The sequence below is a fragment of the Rattus norvegicus genome, chromosome 9, assembly GCF_021556685.1.
Source record: "Rattus norvegicus strain SHRSP/BbbUtx chromosome 9, alternate assembly SHRSP_T2T, whole genome shotgun sequence".
NCBI lineage: Eukaryota > Metazoa > Chordata > Mammalia > Rodentia > Muridae > Rattus > Rattus norvegicus.
The window spans coordinates 56,414,464-56,432,301 of record NC_141542.1 but is presented as its reverse complement, the minus strand read 5'-3'; positions in this window follow the sequence as shown (position 1 = coordinate 56,432,301).

The window sequence follows — 17,838 nt, the reverse complement described above, 5'->3', positions numbered from 1 at the left end:
GAAAACCTTTTTCCCCCAACGACTATGTTCCCAGAGTCAAATTTATTTTTGTAAAACTACTAAAATAATTGTGCTCGCATTTTTTTTTTTTTTTTGGTTCTTTTTTTCGGAGCTGGGGACCAAACCCAGGGCCTTGTGCTTCCTAGGTAAGCGCTCTACCACTGAGCTAAATCCCCAGCCCCTGTGCTCGCATATTTAATTACAGCACTGGGAAGGTGGGGACAGACACTTGAGATCATTCTTGCCAACATACTGAGTTCAAGGCTATCCTGGGATAAAGACCCTGGAGAGAGGGAGAAAAGGGGGCGGAAGTGGAAGGGTAGGGAGGAAAACAGAGAGAACATTAAATTGCCCAGTAGACCAACAACCAGAATTTTTAAATTATTGTTATTATTATTATTATTATTATTATTATTATTATTATTATTATTATTATTAAGGATTTCATTCAGAAAGCTCCAAAATCCTACCAGCAAACAATATATTTAGGAAAATAAATAATATTTTTGTAAACATTCAAATTCAAATTCAAGACATTCAATTCAGTTTTTGTGCTGAACTTCAATGTAAAGAAGATAAATTAGAAAGACTAACAAGGCCTGGCTTGTTTTGTTTTGTTTTGTTGTTTTGTTTCCCCCCTCTTGTTTTAAGCCACTAGCTTTGGATTTATTCTGCTATTACAGGATATTTCAGACACACAAAAAAGTGGGCTGCGGTGGTTAGTCAGCCCCAGACAATGCAGGATCAGCTATGAAAGGAATCTCACAGAAGGAGGGGATGTGTGAGATTGTTCTGTGTCTGAGGGAGAGTGTCTTGATTGTGTTGAAGAAACAAACCAAAAAACAAAGCAATATCTCAATAAAATAGGTAAAGAATGACCATTTTTTCAGTGCAGGGGACTGAGCTAAGGTTTCATGGAGTAAGAGTTCTAACACTGAGTCACAGCCTCAGGCCTGTGTTGTTGTTATTATTTGTCATCATTGTCGTCATCGTCATCTTGAGATAGAGTATCATTATGTTGTCCTTGAACATACTCTATATCCCAGACTGTCCCTGAATTTGAGATCCTCCTGCCTCAGTTTCGCAAATACCTAGGATGGCAGGCCTACATCACCAGGCTGGGTTAAGAACAAGCCACCTTTCAAAACATCTCCCTGACTCCCTGAGCCCCCTGACCTGCCTGACACCTCCCTCCATCACCTAACCCCTTCATCCCCACACCACTCCCACCAAAGTTCCCTTCCATGTTGGAAAAGCTCATCCTGGGGCAAGACCAAGAACTAGGCCGAATGACTCTGATCCTACACATGCACACATACACACACACAAACACACACACTACAAAAGAAACATCTTCTGCCTCCCACATCATTCTGAGTTCCTTCTCTGCCCAGTACTGTGTTTTCTTTACTAAGTCAGGAGGCTCGGCCTGGAGGGCTCCCCGTACCAGCATAAGCACAACAGGTGTCTGGTAAAAGATGGGGCTGAACACACTAAATGCCTTTTGCTTTTCACTGCAGCCAGACTTTACCTTGGCTCATTGTGACACCTAGTGGTCACATCTCTCCACTCTGCTCCAACAAGATTAGCAGGAAAGTGCAGTTCCTGTTATTATAGCAAAGGCCTTTCACAGACCAGCTCTGGTCCAGGGGCCTAGTACACAGGAGCATGTGGCGAATGGTCGATGTCTGCCCTCCATGGGCTTGCAGGCCAGCGGCGCTCACTGGTCTCATCTGGGTCAGCATAATACAGACACTGCTCCGCAGCCGGAAACCCACAGGAAACCCCAGCTTCCACCCTGTGGGACTGACTTGAAGAAGGGTAGCTAAGTTATGCCATCCCCTTCGAAGATGACTTGGTCCTGTGTTTCAAGGTGAGGTCCCAATTTTACTCTCAGCATCAGCAAACATTCTCAGAAAAGCCACAGGCAAAGCTGTATTGGATTTCTTTACCCCCACCCCCACCCCCCACCCCCAACACACACACACACACACACACACACACACACACACACACACACAGAGACAGACAGACAGACAGACAGACAGACACAGCTCTACCCTCATTCCCCTACGGCGGAAGGAGGTCACGGAGGAGGGTCACACTAGGGAGACCCTGTCCTTCCCTCCACCTTCATTTCCTCCCATGTCTGTTTCCCCTACTCTTTGGCCAAGCTTTGAAAATCAAATCTTAATGAGATAGCATTTAGGAAGCAAAATAGAACTGGGCTCCTCAGTGTCCGAGTGCTAACAAGCAAATGGAAACATTAAGACACTAGAGAAAACCCGGTGACATTTTTTCACCTGAGCCCGTGGAAGAGCGCTGCAGAGGGCCCCAGCTTACGACGGAGCTGCATTTGATGAACGCACTGTTAGCTGAAGATGAATCTGCTCCACTGAACACCACCACGGCGTGGCTCCGCCCACCTTAAACTCGCTAGGGCATTGGCCTACCGCTGAGTAGTGGTCTAAGCCAAAGCCCATTTTGTAATAGCGTGAGAAGCATCTCCCGTAATTTAATAAACACTGCCCTTGAGAGTGTGAATCAGAATTGGGTCTTCGGAAAGCTTAAGGAATGATTTTGCACCATTGCAAAGTTTAAAACCAGGAAGAGTCAAACACCGTGGGTCTGATCGTACCAGGAGACAGAAGAGGAAATTCAGAGACGTTTAATGTCATACCATTTCCGTGTGGTCAAAATGAAATACAGGGCAAAAATAAAAACATCAAACAAGCTGTTCTGGCCAATACTGTTTCTGAACTTGACAGGATCTGAGATCTATGAAGGTCTGTATCTGGCCAGGTTTGTGGGGCATTTATTTCTAGAAGGATCAACTGAAGGAGGAAGGGTTTCCCACAGGGTGGGTGGCACCTTCAGGCAGTGGTCCGGATACAAGAGGTCTGGGGGCAATCAGTGAGGCTTCCCCTACACACCTTTGGTCCATGCATCTGAGAGCATTCACTCCGTTGTTGCCTCAGCCGCTGGCGCCTCTGCCGCCACCACTGCCGCCGCCATTCTTCACAGACAAATAACCCAGGTTCTTTGTCCTAAAGGGTGGAGCAAAGCCCAGAGGCTCTCCGGGAACCATCCAGGCTTGCATTGCCAGACTGCTCGAAACGTCCAGAATCATGATCTAAGCAGCTACCAGATCCTCAGGCTCTCTAACATGCCACACGCCAAAATGCTAATGCCCTTCATATGTAAATAATGGTTATGAAACAATAAAAATAAAGGAACACCTAAATAAAATAGGTTTGAAAAGAAATAGCTCTTTAAAAGATATGCAAATTAGAGTTGGGATAGATGTAAATGGTAGATGTTGGGGTCTGGGACTCTCCCTGCAAACCACACGAATGCCAATCCCAGGCAGACAGGGATGGTTTATTGAACACACACCTAAAGACTGACCAATCAGGGCAACAGCTCAGGTTCCAGAGCAAAAGTTGCATGCTAGACATTTCTCAGGGCCAACTTATTTATAAAGGCTAAAACCGCAAAAAAAAAACCACAATGAGCGTAGGTGCTGGAAGTGCTGCCCAGTGGTTAGCTCTGACTCAAGCCATTTTAGACCTAACAGTTCATACTGACCTTTAATTTGATAGGTTCTACATGAAACTTATAGTTGTGAAGTTCCTTAAGATTGACAAACCTCATAACATACAGAACATAACAGGGCATGTGGTCAGCATGACCCTGCTCTGAGTCAACTTATTTTTCTGTCAATGACCGGCAGGCATGTTACAGCAACAATATGAAATAGCTGGCAGGCATGGAACAAAATGGCTGCATCTATGCTGGGGGCTGGGGAGCAGGTCTCAATAGTGGAGCTTTTATCTAAACAAACAAGTCCCTGAGTTTGCTGTCCTCAGCACATCGCCAAAAAAACAAAAAAAAAAAAAAAAAAAAAAAAAAAAAAAAACAAAAAAAACCAAAAAAACAAAAAACAAAAAAAACCTCACAAATTACCAATGTATGACAGTTAAAATAAAATTGTTTGGTATGTGAACAAGAAAAACATCTGTGATGTTTAATGGCAACCAAAGTATCTGTGAAAATGTTAACGTGGTATGTTTTCAGAGAAGACTTTAGTATTAGACATAAAAATAGTACATGCATTTATCTCTTACCCTGTAAACCACTTCTAGGAATAAATTCTAAGAAAATGGTCCTGGGAGAAAGAGACAGCCTGCAGAACCGGAGAGAATCTAGTTAGTTGAGCAGGACAGGATTAGCATCTAAACCATACAAAGAACTCATTAAAAAAAAAAAAAAAAAAAAAAAAAAAAACAAGCTCAGTTAATAGATAGTCCAGTAAGCAGTTTCCAGATGATGAAATATAAATGATCAATAAAAATGTTTTTGAAGACCTGGAGGCTCACTAAGCATCAGAGAAATGTAAAACAGAAGAATCACATTGAGATTCTACCTCAGCCCAGTGTGAATGGCGGTCACTAAAAAGCAAGTAACACTGGTGACCTCAGAAGAGAACTGTGGTGGTTTGAATAAAAATGCCCTCCCCCCACCAAGTGCCATCACTTGACAAGATTAGGAGGTGTGGCCTTGTTGGAGTGGGTGTGAAAGTGTGTCACTGGGGGTGGGCTTTGAAGTTTCAGAAGCTCCACCTAGACCAAGTCTCTCTCTCTCTCTCTCTCTCTCTCTCTCTCTCTCTCTCTCTCTCTCTCTCTCTCTCTCTCTTGTTCTCTCTCCCTCCTGCTGTTCAGAGTAGAACTCTCAGCTACCTGTCCTCCTGCACCATGTCTGACTGCATGGCACCACGTTCCCTGGCATGACAACAATGGACTAAACCTCTGAAGTGTACGAGGGCTACAGTAAAATATTTTCCTTTGTGAGAGTTGCTGTGGTGTCTCTTCACAGCAAGAAAACCCTAAGTCAAGAACTTTATACACTATATCCTACTGGCAAGAGTGTAAATATGACCTGCCCCTGCGGCAGCTAGCAGGTGGGTTTCTCAGAACACTAAGTAGGCCTGAGATATGACCCAGCCACACCTACTACTAGAAACTTATCCAAAGGCCTCCAACTCAACCTATCCCAGGGACACCTGTATATAATGCTCACGAGAGCTAAGTTATAGAACTAGACTAGGTGCTCTCTCTCTCTAAATTCTTTTTATATCATTAAAAACACACTTGAACCAAGAGAGAGGGAGAGAGAGAGAGATTTTCAGCTACAAAGGATAACCACAATTTATCATTTGTAAGAAAACAGACACCGATGGGGGTAGCTGGATTAAGTAAATTAAGCCAGCCTCATTGATTCCTAGATTCTATAAATTAATAAATGCCTAAAACTTATGTGCACCATTAAAGTAGAAGCAAAACTGTCCAGGGATGGATCCGCAGGAACTAACGGGAGTGAGGAGAGTTCAGAAAAGTGAGGGTAAAAAGGAAAAAGCAATTGACTAAGAAGACGAAGGCACAGTATGCTATCACAGCAAAGCTGTGTGTGTGTGTGTGCGTGTGTGTATGTGTGTGTGTGTGTGAGTGTGTGTGTGTGAGTGTGTATGTATGTGTGTGCGTGTGTGTGGTGTATGTGTGGTGTGTGTGTGTATGTATGTGTGTGTGGTATGTGTGTGTGCGTGTGTGTGTGGTGTATGTGGTGTGTGTGTGTATGTATGTGTGTGTGTGGTATGTGTGTGTGCGTGTGTGTGTGGTGTATGTGTGGTGTGTGTATGTATGTGTGTGTGAGCGTGTGTGTGTATGTATGTGTGTGTGATGTGTGTGTGTGAATGTGTATGTATGTGTGTGTGTGCGTGTGTGTGTGTGTGTGAGTGTGTGTGTATGTATGTGTGTGTGGTGTGTGTGTGTGCACCTGGAATGATTCGCTTCCCTTACAGTAATAGCTTTTACTTATGAAGTCAATAACTTGGAATAGGTAATGGTATAGCAGATCACTGATCCTGCACTGTCCCATCTCAGTTTCGGATGTGATGATGTAATTCTATGATTGTTAACATAAACACTGGCCCAGAAGGAACCCTGAGCCTTCCCGATGTAAAATGTGAGACTTGCCTGTAAACTCAGGCACAGACTGCAGGAGGTTGCCTACATGTTCACAGCTCACCTTGCCTGCTGATCTCCTTCTCTCCCCGCTTCTGTGCCTTTCTCCAAGGCTCTACTTGTCCCGACACCCTGGGTGCTCTTACTCTCTCTGAAGGCACCCACGCTGTTTCTGCAGACCTCCACTGCAGAAGCCGCCTGCTTTCGTGGATCTTAACTCAAAAGGCACCATTTCCTCTTCATCTTCCCCAGCAGCCACCAAGATTTACAGCCTGCTTGCCTTGCTGTCATTTTCTCAAAAACTCTAACAAAATGATTTTCAAGCTTAAAAGGAAGAGACAGACAGCCGGACTGGACTGGTTTCATCTATAGCTGGATTTTGGATGTCTACTCTCTCCGTATAGATTTTTTTTTCTTTTTTCTTTTTTTTTCGGAGCTGGGGACCGAACCCAGGGCCTTGCGCTTGCTAGGCAAGCACTCTACCACTGAGCTAAATCCCCAACCCCTAGATTTTTAAATCTCCAGGGCAAGAATGCATTTTGAAAAAAAATGCAAATGAGCCTCACTCAAAGGAAATACGTTCTACCTTGTCCAATCAGACGATGCCTGGCAGCTAAGGAACAGTGTTGGAACTGTGACCCCCAGAGAAGTTGCATTCTGAGAGTCAGGGTGAACTCCACAGTTCCTATTTCCCTTTATGATTTTTTACGATTTTTTACAAGCACCTCTACTCGGGCCCAGGGCACTAGGCACAGGGCACTAAGCACAGTGGCAACACCGCTCAGTGCTGATTCAGAAAGCACATTGCTGTCAATCAGCAAGTGGCCTTGCCGGGTTTCCTGTGTCCTGGGTTTTCCTGACTAGAACAGCTCCTTCCCCAGGCTCCCATTTACAGTAAATGTAATTACCCCTTAATGGCATCCATCTCCCTCTCTCGCTTTTTTCGCCGCTCCTATTTTTAACCAGCACAACGGGAACATTTGTCCTCTCATTCACTGACGAGTTTTTGAGGCCACGGTTTGGCTTTTAAGATGACAGTGCCCTTAATCTTGTTGTGGATTCTTAACATGAAATAACAGCCCGTAATTAAGACAATGGAGCGCGGGCGGGCGAGCAGGAGGGCAGGCGGGCAGGCGGGCAGGCAACTGGATTTGGCAAACACTGGAGTCCAGGAAACGGGGCTCAGAAGCTGCGCTAGAGTGGAGAGCTCTCTGGGGCTTGAAGCCCTTGGTCAGGCTGCACTGCTGTGACTGAAAGTCCACCTGATCTATTCCCTCCTCAGGACAGACACGTCTACCGTGACATGTCGCTGATGGAACCTCTGATTTCTCCATCACCCCAAGTGCCATGGAGAAGTGGGTGCCCCTAACCCCCTTGGACCTTGGCTATATATTGACACCAAAGCCGCACAACTTTCACTAAGGACCTTCCCTCTTTTTTTTTTTATAAGATTTATTATGTATACAGCATTCTGCCTGCATGTAGAGGGCACCAGATCTCATTACAGAAGGTTGTGAGTCAACACGTGGTTGATGGGAATTGAACTCAGGACCCCTGTTAGAACAGTCAGTGCTCTTAACCTCTGAGCCATCTCTCCAGCCTGGGACTTTCCCCCTTCTATCCCATAATGTCTATGCAAAACTATCCAATAGTTCCCATGCATCCAGCTTCCAACCACTTTGGAAGGCTCAAGCTTTGGAAGGATGGATGTCAGGCCTGACCCCTTCAGTCCTTGCCATCCTCTTTGGTCTTCCCCCACTAAGGATCACACTCTAGAGCATATACAAGCCATAACCCCAGGGTCTCAGTCCATGAAATCTGTAGATGCGATGGCCGTGGTGCTGTCTCTAGAGCCAGGTGCATGGTGGTTTGCTGGGCGACAGTAGTAGCCAGGTCCGAAGGCTTGACTTAGGAATTTACTAGTCCTTTCCTGAACCGGAGACCCTGTTCGAAGCAAGATACACATTAGTTTGTGGTTTAATTCTAACGTTTCTTTTTCTCATGACCATGTGAAATCCACACAAAGAAGTCTGGATTGTGCAGGAGGGTGAATTGAAGCCTCTCAGAGGCCTGCCTCGGAAGTGAAAGAAGGTGACTGAGGCAAGCAGTAGAGAGCTTTAAATTGAGGGCCAAGAGCTATGGAGTGCAGGTCTTAAAACCTCACCGCTAACTTGAAGCCGATCACATCTTTCAACCCAAAGCTGTTCATGGCTGGGTGTGTGTGTGTGTGTGTGTGTGTGTGTGTGTGTGTGTGTGTGTGTGTGCCTTGTGCACCCTTTGGTCTGTGCCTTGCCTTCCTGGGCTGCGATCTGAGGCACTGAAGAAATCATCTATTTTGCATACCTGGAGGAACGTCTCCCTGTGCCTGCCTACTGTCTTAGGGAGAGGCTAGCTTCATTATTCATGTTTCAGTCCAGCCTCAGGAAGACTCCTGCTCCTGACCTGATTTCTTGCAGGCCCGGGGCAAGCAGGCACTAATTTGCATCACGCAGCCAGTGATACAGCCTTCAGCTGTGAACCCCCTTGGCAGGCATTTTATTTGGGTACACATTTGAGCTCTCCGGTTCCCGTGCCCCATATTCTCATGTGCTTACTCAGCAGGCCTGCTATCTCCAAAAGAGAACACTGCAAGAGAGTAGCCATCAAGGGCCTCCCTGGAGGCCAAGGGGCTCTGAGGAGCTGAATTTCCTGTGCTCCCTTAAGCATTAGCACACCCTCTGCCTCACTCCTGTGAATAAAGGATAAACCTGGTAGGTAGTCCTTAGTAGAGTCCCATTTTTCCAAACTCTCTTCTGCTGCCTCAAGTTTTTATTCCTAGAGTAGGTTCAACCCTGACAGGGAGCCATGAGATCAAGTTAAAAATCTCCACTGGTATCAACCAGAAATTGAGGAAATCTTCCACCTGGCTGATCCTTTCCAAATGAGCGAAAGCCTCCTGTCCTGTTTTCACTCAGTCTTTCATGCCCCCGCCACACACAGACACAGACACACACACACACATAGACATACACACACAGACACACACACAGATACACACACACACAGATACACAAACAGACACACACACAGACACACACATACACACACAGATACACACACACAGATACACAAATAGACACACACACAGACACACACACAGATACACACACACAGATACACAAACAGACACACACACAGACACACACATACACACACACAGATACACACACACAGATACACAAACAGACACACACACAGACACACACATACACACACACAGATACACAAACAGACACACACACATACACACACACAGATACACACACAGAGACAGACAGACAGACAGACACACACACACACACACACACACACACACACACACACACACACCATGTTCCTGTGTGTCTAGAGTTAGGTCAGCACAGGCAGAGCCAGTCCTGGAGGAACTGCATCTATTTGGAATATACTTTTGTCTTTGTTGGGGTTTCTATTGCTGTGATGAAACACCATGACCAAAAACCATGGGCAAGAAAAGGTTTATTCAGCTTACACCTCCGTGGTTGTAAAAACTATAAAAATAAAAATGCTGTCTTTTATCCCCACTAGTTCTACACTGCAATGCCCCAAGATGTCTGCTAGATATCTTAATTAATTCTCAGTCAGCAAAGCCTCTCACCTGCTCTGTTCCATCCCCTATCACACTGCTGAAGGCCTCTCTCTGAGCCTGGCAGCAATCTTTCTAACTATCTAGTTCACAAGGCAGGTTTCCATGCCAGAAACACACATCCCAACTCCGTGGTGGCCCAAACCAGCCGCCCCCCACTCCCTTACACTTAAATCTACACATGAAAGAACACACAACACAGTAACCTTTGACCCAATTGATAAGATATAATTGCCCACCTAAACATACAAAACCCAGTGCCATCCATCCCTTAAGAACATTAATAACTGTAAATACACAGAGTGGAATCTTAACACCACCTTCCATGTTGTCTACCAGCTACTCTCTTTCTCCCCCTCCTCTGTTTCTGTCTCCTCCTCTTCCTTCAAACTCTTCTCCCGCCCATCCTGCCTTCTCATCCAGTGACAGGCCTCCTTCTATCCTGTACCTGTCCTCACCTGTATTTTACAAACTAAATGGGGAGAAGGTTCTGGTAAAGTCACCTGAGTCCTGAGTACTCAATTAGGCAGCCCTCCTTGGGGCACTGGAATTAGCATCAAAGTACAGATAACTCCAGGGCAAACCACAACACCTCTACATCAAAGGAAGTCAGGACAGGAATTCAAACAGGACAGGAACCTGGAGGCAGGAGTGGATGCAGAGGCCATGGAGGGATGTTGCTTACTGGCTTGCTTTCCATGGCTTGCCCGACCTGCTCTCTTATAGAACCCAGAACCACCAGCCCAGGGGTGGCAACAGCTACAATGGGCTGGGTCCTTCCCACATGAATCACTAATTAAGAAAATGCTCTGGACCCTCGGATCCCGGCCCGCAGCAGCTCTCTGCTCCCAAACCCCGTGGGAGAGAGACCTCACCGCCTGATCAGGTGGGCACTCCTGAGGCTGCAGAGCGGAGGAGACCACCAACACTGCCCACCCCTGCCCACATCCCTGGCCCAAGAGGCAACTGTATAAGGCCTCTGGGTTCCCGTAGGGGAGGGCCGGGGAGCGGCAGGACCCCTGCGCCTGAGACACCGCCGGAACCTGAAGGAAACAGACCGGATAAACAGTTCTCTGCACCCAAATCCCGTGGGAGGGAGAGCTGAACCTTCAGAGAGGCAGACACGCCTGGGAGACCAGAAGAGACTGCACTCTGTGTGCATCCAGACGCCAGAGGAAAACACCAAACGTCATCTGGAACCCTGGTGCACGGAGGCTCCCGGAAAGAGCGGCGCAGATCTTCCCGGTTGCTGCCGCCGCGGAGAGGACTTAGGCAGTGCCCCACAAGCAAACTTGAGCCTTGGAACCACAGGTAGGACCAACTTTTCCCCTGCAAGAAACCTGCCTGGTGAACTCAAGACACAGGCCCACAGGAACAGCTGAAGACCTGTAGAGAGGAAAAACTACACGCCCGAAAGCAGAACACTCTGTTCCCATAACTGGCTGAAAGAAAACAGGAAAACAGGTCTACAGCACTCCTGACACACAGGCTTATAGGACAGTCTAGCCACGGTCAGAAATAGCAGAACAACGTAACACTAGAGATAATCTGATGGCGAGAGGCAAGCGCAGGAACCCAAGCAACAGAAACCAAGACTACATGGCATCATCGGAGCCCAATTCTCCCACCAAAGCAAACACAGAATATCCAAACACACCAGAAAAGCAAGATCTAGTTTCAAAATCATATTTGATCATGATGCTGGAGGACTTCAAGAAAGACATAAAGAACTCCCTTAGAAAACAAGTAGAAGCCTACAGAGAGGAATCGCAAAAATCCCTGAAAGAATTCCAGGAAAACACAATCAAACAGTTGAAGGAATTAAAAATGGAAATAGAAGCAATCAAGAAAGAACACATGGAAACAACCTTGGACATAGAAAATCAAAAGAAAAGACAAGGAGCTGTAGATACAAGCTTCACCAACAGAATACAAGAGATGGAAGAGAGAATCTCAGGAGCAGAAGATTCCATAGAAATCATTGACTCAACTGTCAAAGATAATGTAAAGCAGAAAAAGCTACTGGTCCAAAACATACAGGAAATCCAGGACTCAATGAGAAGATCAAACCTAAGGATAATAGGTACAGAAGAGAGTGAAGACTCCCAGCTCAAAGGACCAGTAAATATCTTCAACAAAATCATAGAAGAAAACTTCCCTAACCTAAAAAAAGAGATACCCATAGGCATACAAGAAGCCTACAGAACTCCAAATAGATTGGACCAGAAAAGAAACACCTCCCGTCACATAATTGTCAAAACACCAAACACACAAAATAAAGAAAGAATATTAAAAGCAGTAAGGGAAAAAGGTCAAGTAACATATAAAGGCAGACCTATCAGAATCACACCAGACTTTTCGCCAGAAACTATGAAGGCCAGAAGATCCTGGACAGATGTCATACAGACCCTAAGAGAACACAAATGCCAGCCCAGGTTACTGTATCCTACAAAACTCTCAATTAACATAGATGGAGAAACCAAGATATTCCATGACAAAACCAAATTTACACAATATCTTTCTACAAATCCAGCACTACAAAGGATAATAAAGGGTAAAGCCCAACATAAGGAGGCAAGCTATACCCTAGAAGAAGCAAGAAACTAAACATCTTGGCAACAAAACAAAGAGAAGAAAAGCACACAAACATAACCTCACATCCAAATATGAATATAACAGGAAGCAATAATCACTATTCCTTAATATCTCTCAACATCAATGGCCTCAACTCCCCAATAAAAAGACATAGATTAACAAACTGGATACGCAATGAGGACCCTGCATTCTGCTGCCTACAGGAAACACACCTCAGAGACAAAGACAGACACTACCTCAGAGTGAAAGGCTGGAAAACAACTTTCCAAGCAAATGGTCAGAAGAAGCAAGCTGGAGTAGCCATTCTAATATCAAATAAAATCAATTTTCAATTAAAAGTCATCAAAAAAGATAAGGAAGGACACTTCATATTCATCAAAGGAAAAATCCACCAAGATGAACTCTCAATCCTCATCTTCGGTTGGTTTATATACAAGTGTGCAATTTCTAGGCTTGAAAGTAAAATGATGCTATCTGGTGCTGGATAGAGGAGCCTTATTTTTTATTATGGCAGCTTGCTATTTTTGTAACATGGTGATTTGGTTGAACACAATAAAGTACAGTAGTAACTGATCTCCCCTTCTTCCTGGATGAGTGAGGAGATGATTAAATGTTGATGTCAGCATCCTTGAGCATATTCAGATGAGCTTCTGCTTCTGTTGAAAAGGATGCTGTGTTTGATTGTGGTCCGAAGCTTTGAAGCACTACTTGGCATCTCCTTCCTTGGAGGTCTCACTGTTTAAACATAACAGATTTGATAGCTTGTTGGTAAGGTGAGGTCCAGCTTGTCTCCACTAGGTCATCTTCATGTGAATCCGGTGGTTATACGGTTTTGTTCTAGGGATATTTCATTTTTTTAATAACGGTTTTAGCTGACATTCATGGAGAGAATGAATCCTTAGAACTGTGCCACTAGTGAAAGGAAATCCTGTCTAGAGTATGTTTCTTTACATAGCTGTGTCACACCATCCTTTGGGCCCTCTGCTGGAAAAGTAGAATCAAGTCTCAAATAATGCCTTTTAAATTGTATCCTCTAGTATTATAGATGTAGGACAGTACTGTATCATACCTCTGTGGATGTAAAATAGCTTGTACCTGCTTTATGATACGTAGTAGTGACTGTGCTTTATCAGAGCTGTTTTTAATGATGTTGCTCAGAATGTTTTCTTTCCAGATGATGATTGAGAAGCTAATTTAAAAAAAAAATGGTGCCAGGTACCACAAGAGTAACAGAACTGTGCTGTTTTCTCGGGTTTTGTTTTTTTTTTTTACTTTTTTTTTTTTTTAATGGAGTGTGCTGGATGTCTCTACAGTTTTATTCAGATGACTGCAGAACCTGGAAAAGCTGTTGCTGCTGTTGATGCATAACACACTGCTATTGTTGGTCTTTTTATATAAATATAAATATATATATACAGATATATAATTTGAATTTTTTGAAACTTTAGCTGTGCTGTCAACTTTGGAAAAAAGTATCCCCGTTTACTGTGTTGAGTTGGCACTGTACAGAAATTAACAGCCATATTGGTCTAGAAATGTTGAACTTAAGTTTTTTCCATTTGTACAGGGGTAACACACTGTATTAAATATGTAAGGTCTTATCTACGTGGGTTTGATTACAAAAACTAATATTCTCTAAATTAAAAAAAAAAAAGAAAAGAAAATGCCCTGTAGCCAGATCTTAGAGAGACATATTCTCGCTTGAGGTTCCCTCCTTTCGGATAACTCTAGCTTGTGTCAAGTTGACATAAACCCCCCCACTATCCCTCACAGCTGTAGAGCTTCCGTGTCACTGAAGGGCACCCCTGCGTGACTCAACACTCATTTCAAAGGCATTCTCCTCCAGCCCACTGGCACCCATACACATACACATATATCCACTGATGCTGGATGCTCATTCTTCCAGGACTTGTCACCGACAGGAATAGAGGCAGAACGGAGGCAGGATTGGCTTGGGGGAAGACAGGGCAAGTGGAACGAGAAATCCCAAGGGATAAGGCCCTCTGTTACAAAAATGTCGATTCTGCCTCCTGCCCTATTTTCCTCTCTCAAGCTCATTCTAAGGCAAGAGGAAATGGAGTGTGCACCTTGGACTCCAGTGGCCGTAATCCTGCTGAGTGTGGGCACGTGTGTCCCTCTACTGAGAATTCATATCTTAAACCTCCCCAGGAAGGCCCAGATGGCCCAGTCGTACTCCAACCCCCTCAGTCCTGTGGATGCCATCCTGACATTTAGAGGCAGAGCCACACTGATGAAGGGCTTGAAGAGACCCAAGACCATGACTCTGCAGTGGACTTTGTGAAAATTCGGTGAGGGAAAACCATCAGATAGCAATTTTATCTCTTGGCGAATTGCCCCGGAAGTGACACCTTAAGGGCTTCCTGCTTTACATGGAAAAGTCTCTTCTAGCTCAGACCACAGAATGGAAAAGAATGACCCAGAGAGATGAGTGTTTCTTAGCATACTAAGAACAATATGAAAGAACACGGGAACAAATGCACTGTACAAGAAATACTGGGTAAAGGTGGCCACATAGAGCGGAAGGAAAACGACGGGAGGTTTCCCAGGTGAGACGCTGAGGCTTTACTGTCGTACTTACAAGTTTCCAGGTCATATGAGGTTACAGGGACCTAGAAGACCAAGAAGCTAATCCCACACTGCAAAACTTTCCTGTGCTGAAGCCTCTAAATAAAATAAAATAAAATAAAATAAAATAAAATAAAACAGGCTGCCTCTGTCGATTATATCAGCAAGACCACAGACACCAATGAGACCTGCCCATCTTCACTTAATTTCCACAGCATGGACGTGGATTGGCTCCTCTGCATAGATGTGGAGATTGAGGCCCACAAGCTCTGTGGATGTGACAGACAGCAAAGAGAGCAAAGGGCCATTACTTCAGAAGGCTGGTCCCTTTAGAGTTCCCCCAGGTCTCTGCCTGACAGAGTCAACGATATCCTCCGGGGACCCAGAGGTAGTCAATACCCAGGGAAGGATCCAAGCCAGCGCAGAACTTCAGACTCACTCAGAAACCAGACAGGCAAGGTACTGGCTCAGAGGGTCCTGCGTTTCCATCGGGTTTGCTCATGGGTCACTAGTTTTGTTCAGTGTGCAGTGAAACTGAAAGAGATACCTACCAGTTTCTTGGGCTGGGACAGAGCTCATCAAACAAGTATTGTCCTAGTGTGCACAGGACCCCAAGTGTTGTCCTAGTGTGTACAGGGACCTGAGTGTTGTCCTAGTGTGCACAGGACCCTAAGTTCACTATCCCACACTGGGAAAAATGTTAGCAACAGTTCCTTTTATTAAGTAGTTATAAGAGTCAAACGTAAGATTTTATGTTCAAACATAAACTTATTTTAACTATTATATATATATGTTATATATATATACACATATATATGAAAATTGAAAGAAAAGAACATACTCGTTCTATTCCTGATTGATACCATAGAATTGCCTGAACAGTGCACAGTGCCTCCAACTGAGAGGTGGATACAGCTGTCACCTCACTTCCTGTTCCACACAGCTCACAGCAGTACCTGCTGTCAACACAGAAACCACAGCTCTCACCTTAACAGAAATAAGAGATGGTTTATTCTGGAGCCACAGCCTGGGAATGCAGGTTTCCGCTCCCCTCAACTCCCTCGTTCCAGTATGGAGTCGGTTTCAGGAAGTTTTATAGATTTTACAGGACATAAAAAGTCATAAATCAGGGCAAGTTTAAAATTCAGTGGTGGGGACATCAGTGGGGCGTGTCCAGTGAGATAGGAGAGCTTTTCTATAGGCCTAAGATGCTGATAGAGTCCATAGCTTTGGAGTTGGTGGAAGCTCGTAGTCCACTAAGCTAGCAGATTCCTAGAGTTTATAACTATTAGTCAGGATGTTAGTTTCAACACAGAGGTGGGCAAGGACTGGCCCTAAATAAAGGGGCTAAAGCTAGCCCAAAATAACCAGATTAGCCTGTGGACCTGCACACAACCGCTCCACATTACTGTGATTTTAAATACAGCTCATTTTCAAGAATTCTGGTTTGTCTATGTTGCTTATCACAGAATATGCCAAGGAGCTTGGGAAAGATGTGATGTCATCCAAAGTAACACACACCTGTTGAAACTGTGGCGCCTAGAGCCAGACTAAAAACGTAACACTGTAGCATCTCCTTTGGAATCCAAAGTGTCTCTTGCTTCAGGGGGTTGGGTTTGGGAGTTAAACCATTAGTTTCTCACAGCAGATTCCCAAGAAGACTGGAACATCAAATCAGTAGGGGGGATGGGTCTGCTCTCTCAATAGCCCATGTGGGACAGGTGTGCCATGCTGGACAGGTGTGCTATGCAGGACAGGTGTGCCATGCAGGAAAGGTGTGCCATGCAGGACAGGTGTGCCATGCTGGACAGGTGTGCTATGCAGGACAGGTGTGCCATGCGGACAGGTGTGCCATGCAGGACAGGTGTGCCATGCGGACAGGTGTGCCATGCGGACAGGTGTGCCATGCGGACAGGTATGCCATGCTGGACAGGTGTGCCATGCTGGACAGGTGTGCTATGCAGGACAGGTGTGCCATGCAGGACAGGTGTGCCATGCAGGACAGGTGTGCCATGCTGGACAGGTGTGCTATGCAGGACAGGTGTGCCATGCGGACAGGTGTGCCATGCAGGACAGGTGTGCTATGCAGGACAGGTGTGCCATGCGGACAGGTGTGCCATGCAGGACAGGTGTGCCATGCAGGACAGGTGTGCCATGCAGGACAGGTGTGCCATGCAGGACAGGTGTGCCATGCAGGACAGGTGTACCGTGAGCTGGTGAATAGAATTACTCATCCTGTAGACTCAAATTCCACCAGGAACACAAAGCCGTGCTGAGGCAACTCATTCATTTCTGTTAATCAGCCTTTCCCTCCACATGCCCTCCACATGTATATTCACATAATAGATACTGTGTAATTATTTTTGCCTCTGGTCACAATGTAGTATTTGTTGTGCAGCTCAAATCAGTCAGGCTTTAGCCATCAAGAGATCTATTTGTTCCTTCCTTTCTCCCTCCCTTTGATGTACCCTCCCCCTCACACACATACACACACTATGCTGATGAATCTTTACAGCTATAAGACCTCCTCTCAGATAGATACTTGTTGAAGTTTTACTCTTTTCCTCGGAAACTGTACAGTCCTTTAACAGGAGTTACTGCCAACAATCTTCCTAGAAAGCCCGCATTCTCAGCACCTTAAAGCTTAATGAACAAACACCACGAAGGGAGAGTTGAAGTTTAAAACGCTAGAGTGGTCCAATTAAATAAAATAACCTGATACCTCTTTGTCACCCTGGGCTCAGTCTATGTCATCGCATTCATACAAAGCACACCCGCTCCTCATTTTTAACATCAGTGAAGTCAGGCATCATCTATAGGATTTCCTTAGTCAGTAGCAATTGTGATTAAGTTGTCAGCGTGCGCCACCTTCTGGTAGGATCTAGAAAGGACCAGCATCCTAACTGGCAGAACCACTCTCAAAGAACACCACTTAAAAAATACTGTGGTAGATGGAGCGTCCTTTGCGTATATTTCCAAGAGTGGTACAGCTGA